The sequence below is a fragment of the Sebastes fasciatus genome, chromosome 9, assembly GCF_043250625.1.
Source record: "Sebastes fasciatus isolate fSebFas1 chromosome 9, fSebFas1.pri, whole genome shotgun sequence".
Lineage (NCBI taxonomy): Eukaryota > Metazoa > Chordata > Actinopteri > Perciformes > Sebastidae > Sebastes > Sebastes fasciatus.
In genome coordinates, this window is record NC_133803.1 from 29,276,610 (window position 1) to 29,293,529 (window position 16,920).

At 39.9% G+C, this 16,920-nt stretch overlaps 1 protein-coding gene and 1 long non-coding RNA gene across 5 annotated transcripts in view; one reads left to right on the forward strand and one right to left on the reverse strand.

The window, feature by feature from the left end:
• The window catches only part of LOC141774452 (uncharacterized), a 393,135-nt gene that overhangs the window by 319,664 nt on the left and 56,551 nt on the right, over positions 1-16,920 (reverse strand). The gene's annotated exons all lie outside the window — the stretch shown is intronic.
• The window catches only part of meis1b (Meis homeobox 1 b), a 235,713-nt gene that overhangs the window by 12,282 nt on the left and 206,511 nt on the right, over positions 1-16,920 (forward strand). For all 4 annotated transcript variants that reach the window (XM_074647112.1, XM_074647111.1, XM_074647109.1 and 1 more), the window contains exons 2-3: positions 2,914-2,978; positions 14,737-14,858. The gene's annotated coding sequence lies outside the window, so the exon portion shown is untranslated. The remainder of the gene's footprint in view (positions 1-2,913; positions 2,979-14,736; positions 14,859-16,920) is intronic.

The window sequence follows — 16,920 nt, forward strand, 5'->3', positions numbered from 1 at the left end:
CACTCCTTTGCTCCATAGAGAGCGTCGTTCTCAACATGTTTTTCTCCCAATGACTCTCAGTCTCGCTCTTTCATTCCCTTTTCTCTCTTCTTCCAGACTTCCTTGAAGTGACAACTGGCATACTGTCATATATGTAATCACGCTGTCGGGGCCATTTTCAAACATTGTCAATCGTTTTGTTCCGTTGAGGCTCCGAGGCGGGAAATATGTCAGAGCTCCACGAGTCAAACGAGAGTTATGTCAACACATATATAAGAAAATAACTTACAGTATCATGGGTGAGGTGTGTGTGCAAGTGGGTGCAGAAATATAGTTTATTCGTTGAAATAAAAGTTTCCTGATGCATCAGGTATATCACCAATTCTGTGTTCCTTCTGACATCAACAAAGTGTGTTTGTATGAGTGTTTGCACTTGTTTGTTTACATGCAAACAAAACTGAACAGGAAACAGGTAATTCTTCCATTTTCACCTGTAACCTGAACTGATAAATGCTGGGAGTTACACATCCAGTTCAAATATGTTGGACAAACTCTGTGACTTGCACATATTGTGGATAGGAACGGTAATTCTGCAACAATTAATCGATTATTTGTAAACCATAAATTAATGAGTAATTTTTTTAAGAAAAAAATAAAGTAAATTCTCTAATTCCAGTTTCTTAAATGTGAATATTTTCTGGTTTCTTTACTCCTCTATGACGGTAAACTGAATATCTTTGAGTTGTGGACAAAACAAGACATTTGAGGACGTCATCTCGGGCTTTGGGAAACACTTATCAACGTTTATCACCATTTTATAAACCAAACACCTAATCTATTAATCAAGAAAATACAGATTAATTGAGAACTAAAATAATCATTAGTTGCAGCCCTAAACTTTGCATTTTAACTTCATGATGAACACTAGGCAACACCCAGCTGGTACTGAAGACGCTGAACCTCTCTCCTCTGATCACACAACTTGTAACATTACACAGGGCACGCTCTTAACTTATGAATGATGCATACAGTATGATGCTGATTGTCTTTCACTCTCTATTGCGGAGAATTGTGTTCCCAGTATGTCCACTGGGGGGCAGTATAACCCCAGTAGTAAGCCACTGGTGAGCCAACAACAACTCCCCCTGGATGTCCTCAAGTTTAGTGTTAACCTCACTGAGGGACAAAGTGGAGGGGAAAGTCACTTAGACCAAGTGTGTCAACTTTTTTATGTGTAAAAAAAATAATGATTCCTAACATCTTCAAAGCAATAGGTCAATAATTGAGTAAAGTATCAGACCTGTAAGTTATATTAATTCTGCAAAATAAGACAAATGATTATAGTTCTGTGGAGTTGACACAATATGGTCTATGTTGTTGATTAGTTCAAGTCCAGTTTTTTATCTCAGAAGATAGTTTTTATAGATGTTATTAGTGGGTCGACAGTGGAGGTAGACAGGAAAGACGAGAGAGCCAGTGATACTGGTTATAACTTATATTAACTTCTAACTCAGAGAAACTAGAAGATTAGAATTGGTTAGTGGCCAAGATGCAAAAGTATTGCACTACAAAATTTTTAAAATTTTTACTAGGGCTGTCCAACTTAACATGATTATCACGCTTTAATGCCACTAATAGTTTTAATGCATTAATGCAATCGATCTTTGGGAGGTTGTAGTGGGCTCAGTTTTAATGAAAACTTCAAGGAATCCTTTGCTACCATGTCATACTAGCTTGTGCGCAAAATTTTTTTGCGAGGAAAAACTGTCATGGCCATTTTCAAAAAGGGTTCCTTGACCTCTGACCTCCAGATATGTGAATGAAAATGGGTTCTTTGGGTACCCACGAGTCTCCCCTTTACAGACTTTGTGATAATCACATGCAGTTTTTTGTTGCAACTCATAGTCAAGTCAGCACACTGACACACTGACAGCTGTTGTTGTCTGTCGGGCTGCAGTTTGTTATGATTTGAGCATATTTTTTATGCTAAATGCAGTACCTGTGAGGGTTTCTGGACAATATTTGTCATTGTTTTGTGTTAACTGATTTTCAATAATAAATATATACATATATTTGCATGAAGCAGCATATTTGCCAACTCCCATGTTGATAAGAGTATTAAATACTTCCTTCAAGGTACATTTTGACTATGGACAATCATGCAATTCAATATTTTAATCGATTGACAGCCCTAATTTTAACTATTAGTTGTAAACAATTATGTGGTTGTTTTGTTGATTTTTGTATCTTTTGAGGAATATTTTGAGCTCCTGTAGCCAGTAAAAGACTTTTCCTTCTTTCTGTATTTTCATTGCTTACTTCCTCCCTCTCCACTTCTACTTTCTCAGTTCTCGCTGCTCAGCGAGTGCGTCTCGTATCTCTGCTGCAGCTATTTACAGCCACATAATACTAGCTAGATAAACTCTTTTGATGTACCGCAATCTCAGATCTCTTCTCTCCGTCTTTGATGGGAATGGGTTTAGACATGGCAATCAAGACGTATTCACGTGAAGGGCAGTGATTGATTCTCAGATTATCTTTCAATGCAAAGTTTAGATTTTTCTTTTAAAAGGGGTTTATTTTGAACATGGACACGAACAATCAGCTGTGTTTTCAGCCAAAAATAGTTTCTGTGATGGGAATTAGCTGCACAGTCAAAGTAAAGAGAGTTTAGTTTTGGAGTTCAGGGCTGCCCAAAGGAGGTTTGTGGCCTTCTGAGAAATTATTTTTGGCCCTCTTAGGGGCTCTTAAGTGTAATAAGATATTCTATTTTGTTGGTTTTTATTCAGCTTAATCATTTTTGAGTGATTTAGGGATTTTGAGAGTACTTGCGGAATCACTAGGCAGCTTTTAAGATATGTTTTGACACTGTAAAATTGACACAAAGATGGAAAATTGGTTCACGACCTAACCAAGAACAATACTTTCTTGCAGGAATTTCTCACTGTGGCAGCGATGCAGAGACAATTGACAACAGAACTGCATGTAGAGGCCAAGAGGTAAGACACATAACAGACAATAGGCATATCAAGCTGCAAGTGTAGGTTCAGCATCCGGTGACAGATATTGTTTTTCAATACTGTGTTCCTGAGAGAGAGAGAGAGAGAGAGAGAGATAGGGGTGTGTGATAGTTCGTCAGTCCAAACAGAGTCATAAAGCGCTGCATGGTTAAGCCTGATGAATTAATAACAGGGAGGCAGATGGGTCCCAGGGGCACTGTGGGAGCAGAGCAGCATGGAGAGCAGAGAGAACACACGTTGATATCACACACACACACACACACTCTGCAATATCTGTATGCATCCATATAAACAGTCAGATACTCATTTGCATCCATATAAAGTGTAGGACAGAGAGAGACACATATGCATGTACTGAATACAGACAGATCAACTCAAGGTTAAAGTGAATCAAACATTTAAATTCACGACTCTTTTGTAAAATTGAACCCTCTTCTTTGTTTACTTGACACATAATTACAACGACAGCTATTCTTATATTGATGAAAGTGTTGATCATTGCATGTTGAACGTTATCTGCTGATGCTTTGGCAGAACTAATGAAGGCCAGCGGAGGTCAAAACATTGATGAATAAACCCATCAAAGAGCATCGACGCAGCGTGCGCGGGCGTATTTTTCAAATTAATTGTTTTGTCTTTAGCATCAAGCTCAGCATTTCAGTTTTGTAAATGCGAGCACTTGTTCGCTTCTTTACTGTACCTGCAAGCCCCGAGAATGAGCGAGTGTAGCCGGTACTCTAATGATCAGCATCTGAATCACTTTAATTGCCAAGTTCAATTAAAGCTGCTTGGGGTTACAATTTATTGTTATTAAGATGCACCAGTCTTATCCGGCTGAATCATAAAGTGAGGCTCTTATTTTCTCATTATCTCCTCCTTTCCTTCATGACCTGGAAACGGTTGGTTTCCATCTTGCTGTAAGAACAAGAAACTGTGGCTTTACTTGCCACACTCGCAGACGCATACGGCAATATTTTAAGGTGACATCAGTTACAACAAAGACACGGTGGCTGTGATTAATTGAAAGTTATAAATCAGAACTCAAGAACAAACCTAGAGGAAACGTATAAACAGCAGCATACAAGAGTTAGAGAGGCTTTAAATCATCTTTCTCTTTGTCTTTTTAACATTTCTGCAGTTAATTTATTATGTAATAGAATTTGTTTTTAATGACATCAGGCATCACTTGCTGCCATTTCAGCCCCGTCTCCTAGAAATTAAGTTCCCATACATCAAGAGCGCCGTATTTTGAAACGTATTTTGTCGCATTTTGCTTTTGACGTATCACAAATACGTTTCTATTCATAGTTCGCGGAAATTCACATACGGAGGAGGGTCGAGGTGGTGGATGGGTCAATCAAACACAGGGCTTTCACCCACGATGCCACTGGTCGTGTCCCGTGTGAAACTAAAAGTTTTTAATATATGTCCGTAACTTAATAACGTAACGTCATTTTAAGCCAAACCATGATGTTTTTTTCCTAAACCTAACCAAGTAGTTTTGTTGTGTTTTTTGTTTTGTTTCAGTTTTTCAACATCAACCACGTGTTTAAAAACTGTTTAAAACTGCGACCGTAATCTCGAAGAAAATACGTTTCCCTCAAAACGTAAATGAGAATGCAGTTTAGTTGTTTGGGAACGTAATTTGGCCATTACATCCTGTGCATATGCAGAATGCATGCAGCTTTAACATTACAGTTTCCCCCTTAACTAACAGTACAGAATTGTACCCCAAGTACAATAGTAGTTCATTTACTTTGCAAAACATAGTGTAATACATACAATGCACTCACTAAGGCACTGATATAGTATAATGGCGGTTGTGGGCGCGAGCTGATGACACACCAGAATGAGGTGCCAGCGGAGGCTGTGTGGTAATTTACGATGGGCAGACGGGTCAAGGTTGCCATGTAATCTTCTGTCTGATGGAGAGCCATAAGTGTGTGTATGTGTGGTGAGAGGGGAAGTGGATGGTGTATGTACATGTGTGTGTGTGTGTGTGTGTGTGTGTGTGTGTATACTAGTAGGGGAAGACTGGTGTGATATTTAGGGGCATTGTAATGACATGTAAGTGTTTCTGTTTTTTGAGTTAGTCTGCATTCTTGATTACAGCTAGCTTCAGGCTGCGTGATCTCTTGCTTTCTGATTAAAACGACAAAACACAGCACCTGGGCATACACTACAATACATCTTATAGAGAGGAGAAGTCCCTCCCCTTGCTGTGTTTTTTGATCCCGCTTGAATTGTGGCATGAATCACACAATCACAAAATATCTGTTGCTGTTGTTGTTATGACGGATGACAGGACATGATTTTACAGTGAAATAAAGTAACGACTATGATAATAAACTATTAATTAAAAATCAATACAGTATTTTGAAGAATCAATACAGTATCCCAAAACATAATATTGTGATATTTTCAATATTTTCTTTCACCCCTGCCTAAAACCATTTAAGTAGTCTGGTGTTATTGATTACATTTGACTATTTTGACACCAAACTTTCCATACCATGTAAAGTGTCATTAAAACGTTTTGCACCTAGATTTTCAAGGTTTTTGTGATGGAAAACCTTCAAAAGGCCATTTGTAAAGTTCTCCTATACACAAAATGACCACTGTGGATTTTGTCCCCCACGACTTGCGTTGAAAGTGCAATAGGAAAGGATCTTTTCATGGCCAGTATGAACATAGGAATGACTACAGACTTGAAAAATTTGTGATCCTATCCTTTAAAAACCCACATCAATCAAACCCAAGAGCACAGTATGTGTTTCTTAAATGCATCCTGTGGCTCATCAGATCATATCTACAAGTTTGCAGCATCTGTCCGTCACTCGCCATCCCTCCTCGTCCTCCTTGTTCTCACTTTCCTCCTCTTGACATTTAACAGGAGTGGGTCTCAGCCTTCTACGGAGCAACAACTCGGCAATGACAAATTAATCATCTTGGAAACAAAACAAAATATCTATATTTCATCAGGCGGCGGTGGCAGTCGTTTAGCGTTGTCACAACAAGTTACGTATTAAAAGGTCTCTGCTTCCGTCTTTGGCTTCTCAATCCAAGTTGAATAATTGAAAATATTTTCACTGACTGTCAGACGTGGAGCCGAGGCACCGTCCCTGTGGGTCTCGCAGCTTCTTGTCTCTTGTTTTCTTAAGCTCTGACATGGCGTTGCCGCATGCCTCTACGCTGGCGTGTGGGTGATTTCTCAGTTAGGTTATACATGGCAGGAGTGTGGGAATGTACTGAGGCTGCCCGGCTTTGGCTTAGCCAGCCAAATGTCTCCGCGCAGCCTTGGATAAATATGGATGGGCAAATAAAACGCATTCAGATGAACAGTGTGAAGTAGGCAAAGCAGAGAATATACAGGTGGATGTATAGAACACCATCGGCTCATGCACACACACAATCACGGAGACTCTGCAGCACAAAACCTGCATGTTTGTGAGTCAGTCAGGCCGATGGCAATCATGCATGTATGCATTTGTGTGCATTGTTTATGTGCATGTGCCAGTTTCTCTGTGTGTATGCATATGCATGTGTGTGTGTGTTGGCTGCCAAACGTGGAGAGCAGGAAGAGGAAGAGGCTAGATGGTTGGAGGGGGTGTTTATTTATTCATTACCCAGCGGCCTCGGCGGTTTCAGTGGGACATGGCAACACTTGTCCTGGGCCCTTTAGCACTGGTCTGTTTGTGGCCTGCTTCGGCCCTGCCAAAGCCTTCAGCACTCACCTCCTCTGCTCTCTGCTCTCCTCTATTCCTTCTGCTTTTTATTCAGTTTTTTTTTTACTTTGGATCCTGCTTAGGCTTTCACTTTTGTTTCTCTTATAATGTTTTAGTGTTTTCTTTCTTTCTGCACTTGGAAATATTTTTGATGTAACATAATTCCCTGTAAAACCACAACTTGTCATTTTTACATTTTGTTTTTTGTACTGATTAAACAAGACCTGGCATGTTGATGTTGATAAGATTAATTGATGTAGAGGTGCTGGCATAGACACGTTTTGTTACCTTAGGACAGAGCCAGGCTAGCTGGTGCCCCCTTGTTACCAGACTTCATGCTAAGTAGGCTTGCCACGGTAGTTGGGGTTACCGGTTTTACACGGTGGTCGGGCACACACCGATTACATTACGTGCCCACCGCCCCCACTGTCGTTTTGCTTTTTTTTTTACAGAAATAAAACCCATTTAGTTAATTTTCGTGTATCATTGCCGTGTTATCATACATAGTCAGAACTGTTCCTTTAAACGCATTGTAGGTTATAAATTGAAACAAAACAAAACAAAAAACGCAACAACACTACTTTGTTAGGTTTAAGTAACAAAACTACTTGGTTAGGTTTAGTAAAAAAAGATAATGGTTTGACTTAAAATTACTTTGTAAGTGAACATTGACTTTTAGTTTCACACGGGACATGAACGGCGGTCTCCTGGGGGACAGTCCGTGGTTTATTTGACACGTCCACCACCCTTTCCGCCAATCCGTAGTGGACTGTCTCGCTTGTTAGACTCATTATTATTCCACGTTCGGTCGATATATTACGTCACCTGCTCTGTGCGCCGCTCGTTGTTCTACGTCACTTTCTGCGGCCTTCTGCGAGCTATAATTACAAACGTATTTGTGATACGTCAAAGATAAATGTAATCTGCGACAAAATATGTTTCCCTCCAAACGTAATTGAGAAGTTTAGTTGTATAGGAACGTAACTTTTAGGAGACAGGGCCGTCGAGTGTGACTGCTCTGAACAAGTATAAACATGTTCGTCTTCCGACGTGATCGGACAACACGTTGTACGAACTAGTCCTTTTTGAGCATAACCCGACCCTTACAAGAATCTCTTTTTACAATATTGTTCTCACTCTAAAAGTCTTAATTTTGCTCTAACAATGCACGCAAGGTGAAAAACAGGAATAAGTTAGATTAACATAAAGAAAAACATATTGGGGACACATATACAAACATAATATAAGCTCATGCTGTGCTCCGCATGACCTGACTGGGCTAATCTCCCCCATGGTGGGAGATCATCGATTCCCGTAACAAAAGAAGCGAGCCAGGCACACATCTTGCTCCTGACCCTTTCCTCCATGCTCGGCCGCGAGCGCCTGTTCAAACCCCAACCCGATCAATGGCCGTACCGGGGGATCAATTTCTCAGTCTTTGGGGTGTCAAATGTGATATGGCATTACTTTGGCTGCGTGGCGTAAAGGAGCCCGGCCAGACTGATGCTTCAAAGCTTTCGGTCCTCATCAGTCGAACCATTCAAATCCAGATTTAGATTGGTGCGAGGTGATGAGAGGGAAAGAGATGAGAGGGGTTGATCCTGTCTGCCCTCCTTTGTTTTCAGAAGCTTGTTTGATTGGTACAGTCATCTTTGATTGATTGGTTGATGCTTATAGAGTTTGTTTGTTGAGGTGATCATTTGTGACTTGTGTCCTTTTTATTTTGTCTCCCTCTTTGTGGTGGTTTCTAAGCTGTGAATCACCTCTCAGTCAATCAGTGTGTACTGTTATATGATTTTACTTTACTGGATTTCCTGTTGATTGTTTCTGTAAGTATGTTTATCTATTCAGCCATGGTGGTTATCAGTGTTTATCATAACTACTTCAAAGAAACCGATGTCGCTGCTGCAGGAAACCTGTGTGCAAACAGTAAATAATGTCATGTTATTATTGAGATTGGGGTGCTCCAATCACCTACACATTTGTGATGCTGTGGTCAAGGACCGATCAAAGATGAAACAGACATGCTGTGATGCTATATTTGGGCATAGCGGCGCCCTGTGCTAAATGCTAACATAAGCAGCAACTTGATAATGTTGTTTAGCAGGTATGTTTCCCACGTTCACTATCTTAGTTAACATGTTATCTTGCTAACATTTGCACAATTAAAGCTAAACCCAGGGAAGGAACATGAATGTGTGCACCAGATTTCATGTCAATCCATCCAACAGTTGTCGAGAAATTTCACTGAATCACAAATGTCAACTTCGTGGTGGCGCTAAAGGAAAGTATCAACGAGACCCTCTTACTTTGTGAAGCTCAAGTGTGAACTTTTATGATTTCTTACATCAGGGAGCTGAGAAGAAATTTGGGGATCTGGAGTTGTCAAACGGTGCTCGAACCAATCATGTGTAGACAGTTTTTCTCTGTTGTAGATTGTCTAGGTGATTCTATCTCGTAATACATTTATATACTCCTAGGTAGTTTATACCACAGCAATATATCATATTTTTTGAGCTTATCAAAGTAACAAGTAGATTCAGCTGCAGATAAAAGTAAAGTATATCCAAAAATTTTGTTATTTACTATATTTTTCTGTGATTAGAGGCGCTCAAGTAAACAACTCAAAATTGTACTTAGACAACAAACACTGGACTTAACCAGGAGACCCGTGTTCGAGACCGTTTCTGACTGGTGTTTTGTCATGTTACGATTGTCGCGTGTTTGTTTTTCGACTATTGTCATGCGTTTTTTATTGATGTTTGTGATGTGTTTTCTGTAGTTGTGTTATGTTGTTTCCGTACGTATTTCCTTAATTTACTTACTTACTTTACGCCCAACCATGACGTTTTCCCTTACCATAACTAAGTGGTTTTCTTGCCTGAACCTAGCTGCGGATGATCGTAAAAATGACACGCGAAAAGGCTAAAATGCGTTCTCATGACATGAGGAATGTAATGTTGTGGTATTTATACGCCTTTCTGTGAGACCGGGTTGAGCAGACTTAGTAACTTTGAATGTGAATACTGGTGTAACACAACTACCACTGGAAGTCAGTTTTATTATTTATTATTTAGCGTAATAAGGAAGCCCATAATAATGCTTTAAACTCTGGTCAACAGCTTACGTTTCATTTTTTTTAGAATAGTGTTATAGCTGTGAAAATGTCTAATAGAATTATTTTTTTGTTGCTTTTTACAATTAAAAATCGTCATCAATAGTCTTCTTTAATCGTTGTAGTTATTTTTTTTCATTCTCGACTTCTTTTGTGAGTTGAACCAAGGTTTCAGTTTGGGACCAAAACAGAGTTGGCAAGCAGCAATTTTTTCAAGACAAAGAGAACAGAGAGGAGAAAACATCACATAAGGAAACTGTATGAGGAAAAATAGCAACCCTTAAAAGAAGAAAGGGGGAAAAACACAAAAGTATAAAAATTTAATTGAAAAATAAAAACGATGTTATCCCATAAAAACATTCTAAATGGGCTTGGTCGGGCTGTGTATGGCGGGAAGCCGCACGATGTACATAAGGCACTGCAAAGTGTTAACATGAAAAACACATCAGAGAGGCGGAAGGAGGGAGGGGGGGGGCGGTGGCCTGTGGGGGTGCACACGCATGGAAATACAGACATGTGGCCGATACGTCTCACTTTGCACTTAGTGTGTGCATGATATGACTGCATCTACAAATGACGTGGGTCACAGAACAGTTCAGAGAGTAAATTACACATCTGGTTACTAAACTTAATTAGATTTAAATCTGCATCTACTGTGCATGTTTGTTCTGTATGTACAGTACAGTTCTCACCTCACCATGTCGTGGTGGTGGGTGATTGATCGGTGAGGGGAAGTGAGGCTTCATTCTTTAACTGGAAAAAATGTTACACGTATAAATAAACCTGTCAGCTTTAATCATAATAAAGAATTGAGACAAAACAGATTAACCCTTAAATCACATTGTAGCAGGTATGGTCATATCTTCGCCCTTGAGCACTAATAATACTGTAAAAGTAACTGAAAAATCACTATTTCATCTATTCTTGCAAACAAAATCAAGTAGTTGCAGATCATTTGTTGTGTCAAATGGGTTACAGCATTAGTGCCAGACAAACCTGGTAAAGCCGGCCCACTCTAAAAGATTTTTCAAATTTTAACAGATTTTGAAAATGTGAGTCCTCACACATAACGACATGTTATGATCAATTAAACAGTTTTGTTCCTGTAGTGTGTGTGAAGAGCAACGATTTGGCCAAAGCAGCACCCCACACACTAACAGACTCCATTCATGAACTATGAATGATCAAGAGTCCTGACTAATCTCGCAAAATCTCTCGCGATCAAACATGACTTTTGTGTAAACAATGGCGGATGACGGGCAGGAAGAATTAGCGATGTTAGTTTTTGCACTACTTTGTACTGAAAATTCATGAAGTCAAGTGTTGTTGCCACAAATTAACAAGGTGGTCCTCCATTTCTGAGGTCCATCTTACTACTACTTTATGCTTTGCGTTTTGTATTAGCTCATGCATTAGCCGCGGCCGCCATGACGACGGTGGTTGTCCTTCCGTCAGCTTGGTTTTCAATTGGCTATCGTCCTTTCCCACGTGACAACGTCATCGGCTGTCCTTGTGGTTCCCCACACACAACAGGATATCCGATCATAAATGTTATTAATAATATAAATATTATTTACGATTTGAGATCGGTGCGGCCAGGATGGACTTCTGGATTTCAAAAAATACTCTTAACATACCTCACACCACAGGAATATCTGGAAAGATGATCCATAGAAACATCAAAAATACATACTGTAAGGTATGGTACTCATTGTTTTGCCCAATATACAGTATTAAACCTCACTCATTTGGCACCTAAGGCTTGAACACATTATACAAAATCAAATAAGAAGATGGTTTATGTTTGGAAGGCTGAAGGTTTTACTAAACTTCAAAGTGAATAAGAAATGCACAATTAAATTTTGCAGTATGAATTATGATGAAAAAGTCTGCATGTTTCGGTGCCAAACAGCAGTCATGCTTTTGGAGTTGGAAGACAACTGAATACAATTTTTAATTTCCTGTGTGGTGGAGCGAACAAAGTTGAGACTTGTCAGGCTCTCGACAAGTCTAATTGGAGAAATAAAACGCCTCGAGCAAAGTTTTAACAAAAGGGTGTGTTTGTTTGTGAGGTGGAGGTGTGTGTGTGTGTGTGTGTGTGTGTGTGTGTCCTTGCACGGCTGCTTGTCTGCATCACACATACTCACACAATTTTTCTTTTATTTTTTTGATGATGAAGTAAAAGGGCATGTTTGCTTTGCACGTCCCGGATTCCCAGATTCTTCCGCCACAGTGGAATGATCGAGGCAAAGAAAAGAAAGAGAGCAGCAAAGAGAAAGAAAAAAACGTTGGAGGAGTTAGTCAGTTAAATATCTCAGGGACTTTCCCGTTCTTTGTCTCCTCTGAGTGTTTACATCAAACCCGTCTAAGTGTTAAAGTTTGCAGGAAGCCTCACAGGACCTGCAATCATACAGCAGCACTGACAGGAATGCCCTAAAACTATTAGCTCTTCGTCTCTCTGACACCAGCACACACTTTCTCGCTCTGTTTGTTTCCCTCTCCCATCTCTCACGCACACATACATTTAAACAGAATAATATAACAGCGGTAAACACGGGCAGATGTGTGCAAACACACAAGTCCATACATAAAGACAGCACACAACCTTTTTAAAAGAACATTAGAGCGTGTATGCTGCATGCAGTCAATACATCCATTTAAAGTTAAATATGTCAAACCAATATGAACTCTGGAGACCTCTCGTTAAAAGCTCTGACCGCGACTGTTTAGCCACCACTCAGGTCTTATGAACCTTTAACCCTGCATCTAAGCTCACATTACACCACCTCTCTGTTACAAGATCAAATAATATCTGAGCATCTGATCCAGAACCTGTAGCTAATAGCCACCTCGGCCCGCTCGGCTCCGGGACTCATAATGGAATGAACAGAGCTGTGGACTTGCTGATGTTTTGGCCCGAGGCTGTAATCAATTTCCCCTTGTGAGGGGCCGGGCCGTGGAGTTCACTGTTTGATAAAAGGAAGCCGAGCAGGGACCTTTAGTTTGGCCTAATGTCAGGTTCACCATCAGATAAACACACTGATTTGATCTCACTGCTGCTGCACTCAGTGGAATTCTTACTATGTGAGAGTGTGTGTGTGTGTGTGTGTGTGTGTGTCATGACCTAACAGTTGGCTTGTGTGTCTGTCTCTCTGTGGTTGAGTGTGATAGTGCACAAATATGTGCATTTGTGTAACAGTTAGATAGTGTGTATGTACAGTATGCAAACGTACATGGAAGTTAAGTGCTATGTGTAGCATTCTTAAACAAAGATCTGATTATGTTATTGTTTAGCAACATTTCCTCAAAACTAGCACTGGAATGATATGAAGATTATTTGTTTAGTTCATCAACATAAGCATTAATCGGCATCTATTTTGATATTTATGTACTACTAAACCAGGCTGGTCTCATACACCGTTTGTAGCTATACCTATGGTAACGCCACTAATTTAATGCATTAATGCAACTTGCGATTTTTTAGGTTACAGTGTTAAAGCTAGAGTGAAGATACTGGCATCATATGAAACTAGAAAACCTAAGGAATGCTAGCTTGTCGAGAAGGAGGCTAAATAACGCTTCAAACTTACGCTAAAGTTTGGCAAGGAAAAACTGGCATAGCCATTTTCAAAGGGGTCCCTTGACCTCTGACCTCAAGATATGTGAATGTAAATGGGTTCTCCACGTACCCACGAGTCTCCCCTTTACAGACATGCCCACTTTATGATAATCACATGCAGTTTAGAGCAAGTCATAGTCAAGTCAGCACACTGACACACTGACAGCTGTTGTTGCCTGTTGGGCTGCAGTTTGTTATGATTTGAGCGTATTTTTTGTACTAAATGCAGTACCTGTGAGGGTTTCTGGACAATATTTGTCATTGTTTTGTGTTGTTAATTGATTTCCAATAATAAATATATACATACATTTGCATAAAGCAGCATATTTGCCCACTCCCATGTTGATAAGAGTATTAAATACTTGACAAATCTCTCTTTAAGGTACATTTTGAACAGATAAAAAATGTGTGATTAATTTGCGATTAATCGTGATTAACTATATTAATCGATTGACCGCACTAATATATATCCAATGAAATCAATTTGTATGCTATCCACATGATCGTGAACCTGGAAGTATAAAGGACAACAATCTCCACGTAGGGAAGAGGTCGGGATGGATGGGCGGGTCAAAACACAGGACTTTGGCCCAGGAGACCGCTGTTCGTATCCCGTATGAAACCAGAAGTAGCTACTTCCATATTTTAAACCAAATCACGATCTTTTCCTAAACCTAACTAAGTAGTTTTGTTGTCTAAACCTACCTTTGTTTCCTGTGAAGACGAAAGTTTATTTTGAAAAATACAATTTTAAATCCTTAAACAATTACATCACACATACATGAATGCCGATTCAATCAAATAATTGTTCTTTTTAGCAATCGTCTTTGTTTATAATCTGCATGTCTCCGGTTCTACGATGGAAATATTTTCAGGCTGCATTTTGCATTGCTCATTTTCCCATAAGCGCTTCTTCTTCTGAGACTTTTACCACAGTGTCATGAATGTCTTCGCAGTGTAAAGTATGGGTCATGTAAACTTTTAGTGTTTTGTCTAATGCTCTCATCCATCTATCCCACCATCACTTTCCCCGTTTAATTGCCTAAAACACTTCAACCACTAAACCCTCAACCTGTTCACATTAGATGAGCTCTGCTTGTGCTCCGATAACCTCTCTCAGGCGGCTTCTCAACAGGAAGGCTGATGAGAGGGTATATTAAGGCTGTTAAACAGTTGAGGAGGGCTGGGGGCTTCTGGGAGCCCAAAGAGACAAGAACCTTTATTGGAAATGTAATTTTTGTTTGTCTGCAATTACCTCCCCGCTCATTTGTTTTACAGACGCTGTTGTTATAGCGAGGAGAGAGTACGCTGGATCCTCCCTAGGATTGCTCTTCTGAGAGGCTGCAGTTTATTACAAATGGGAAAGCTTTCATTGCAGATTGCCCCAGCGCTGCTCAGAGGTACGTGACCCATCTCAGGCACACCGGGGTCGGCTCTATAGGGTTGAATTTACTCACAGAGTGCACAGACAAGACGTTGGTTGTGTTTGTGTATGTACACATATGAATTGTACGTATGAGTAATGTGTTTCTAAATGAGTAACTATGAGCTAAAGAGCAAATGTGGGTTGGATGGCATGAAATTATTGTGAGAAAAGTGTGTTTCTACAGCACACCATGAAATATGTGTATATCGCTCATTCATCCATATGCTTTAATAGTGTACTATGGCGTAAAATGGGCTGGTTTACATTAAGCATGCTTGAATTTTGTGTCATGTATGTTCACAAATTGTCTTAAACTTAAAAACAACCTGCCTTATTGTTTGCAAGATGGCGGCTGAGTATTACTCGAAAGTCAGTGAGGCATTTATTTATCCGTTAAAAACAGAATATGAAACATAATTGTTATGTATTTTATTCTAGTAAATGCATTTTTGCTCTGAAAATGCATTTATTGTTCATAATCTTATATTTATAGGACCAGCGTGTAACATTTTGGGGGATCTATTAGCAGAAATGGAATATAATATTCATAATTTAACTAATGTTTGTAGAGGCGGCGAGTTGCGCCGGACGCCCCTGATTTGCATAAAGTAGCCTAGACCTCAACTTTATGCAAATGAGGAGCGGGCGACGTGACGCTCCATCTCTCGAATCGCGCCGCCACGCTACCAGAATGCATTGCACGGCTGCGTACATAGACAATGAATGGGAAGCGTGGAAAGGACGGAGCCTGTGGACATGTACCGTTAGATTATCATTTTGCTTTTACTTGTGTGATTTTTCCCTTTTATATATACATATTTTATGAGCATTGTTGAAGGAACCTGAGACCAAAGATTTTCATTACCAATGACTGCTTTGCTGGAATTGACAAATGACAAATAAAGAACCCCGAACCTTAGTTGACAGGTGAATCCTAATCGAATTGTGAGGCAAGTGAAAATTCGCACCTCTAACAATACGTCGATGTTGCATTTACAGTTTGTTACACTGCCCCCAAGTGGCCAAAAAAATCTGGTTTAAATGTGAATAATTAATCCGTTATTTAGGTTTTAAGATTTAATGAATGAACATGTTGTATATTTATGTTTGCACACTAGACTCCTCAAAGACTCTTGACCCTCTTGTGTTTAATTGTATTCCCTTCCGATTCAGAACATTTTTAAAAACAAATAAAGGGACAAAAACGGTTTTAGACGTAATTAAAAAGGAATAAAAAAAGCAAGTACGTGGATCTATTTTCTTGTTAGTAACCAGCTAGTAACAGCTAATCTCTTTATCATCAGTGAAAATGTCTTTAATAAGGTCGCTGCCCTCTGACCTCTGCCCTTATAAAAGAACAAGCCGGTTGTAGTTATTAGTCTGCCCCACACTGGGAGGCACCATTATCGCTGCGAGGATGACGGTGGGTTGTGGGGAGGGGAGCTGGAGGGGTTGGGGAGGGATCTGGGGAGTAGGTAATTTGATTGGAGCAAAATTAGGGACTCCTCTGCCGAGGCATTATGGGAGAGTTCCTGGTGGGTCATTTTAGCTTCACTTCCTCCATATTTCTCAGCTTGATTAAAAATTGATCGGCAACGGCTATGTGAATATATTATTGGGGCCATTATTCACCCCTGACAGATAATTGGATGGTACACACAACTCTATTTTCTTTGGGGGCAATGCCATCACTTGTGTGGCTCTGGTGTGTGTGTGTGTGTGTGTGTGGGAGAGAGGGAGAGAGAGAAAAGAAGACGGAAGCAGAGTGAAGGAGAGAGTGAGTGAGTACTGGGTGGAGAGATGGTTTAGCTGGATCCTTTAATAAATCACTCCCTCTCCTCTTCTTTCAAGCCATCCCTCCATCCCATTCCAGCCCTGCTGTCACCGTCTATGGCCATATATGATGGATATGTTATTGAAACATCATGCAAAGCATATAATCATTTTTCTGGTAATCACTCATAGCCTATTCTCATAAAAAATTTGGAATACGGCCATGAAATACATTGTTAGATAAAACCAACATGGATTTGGAT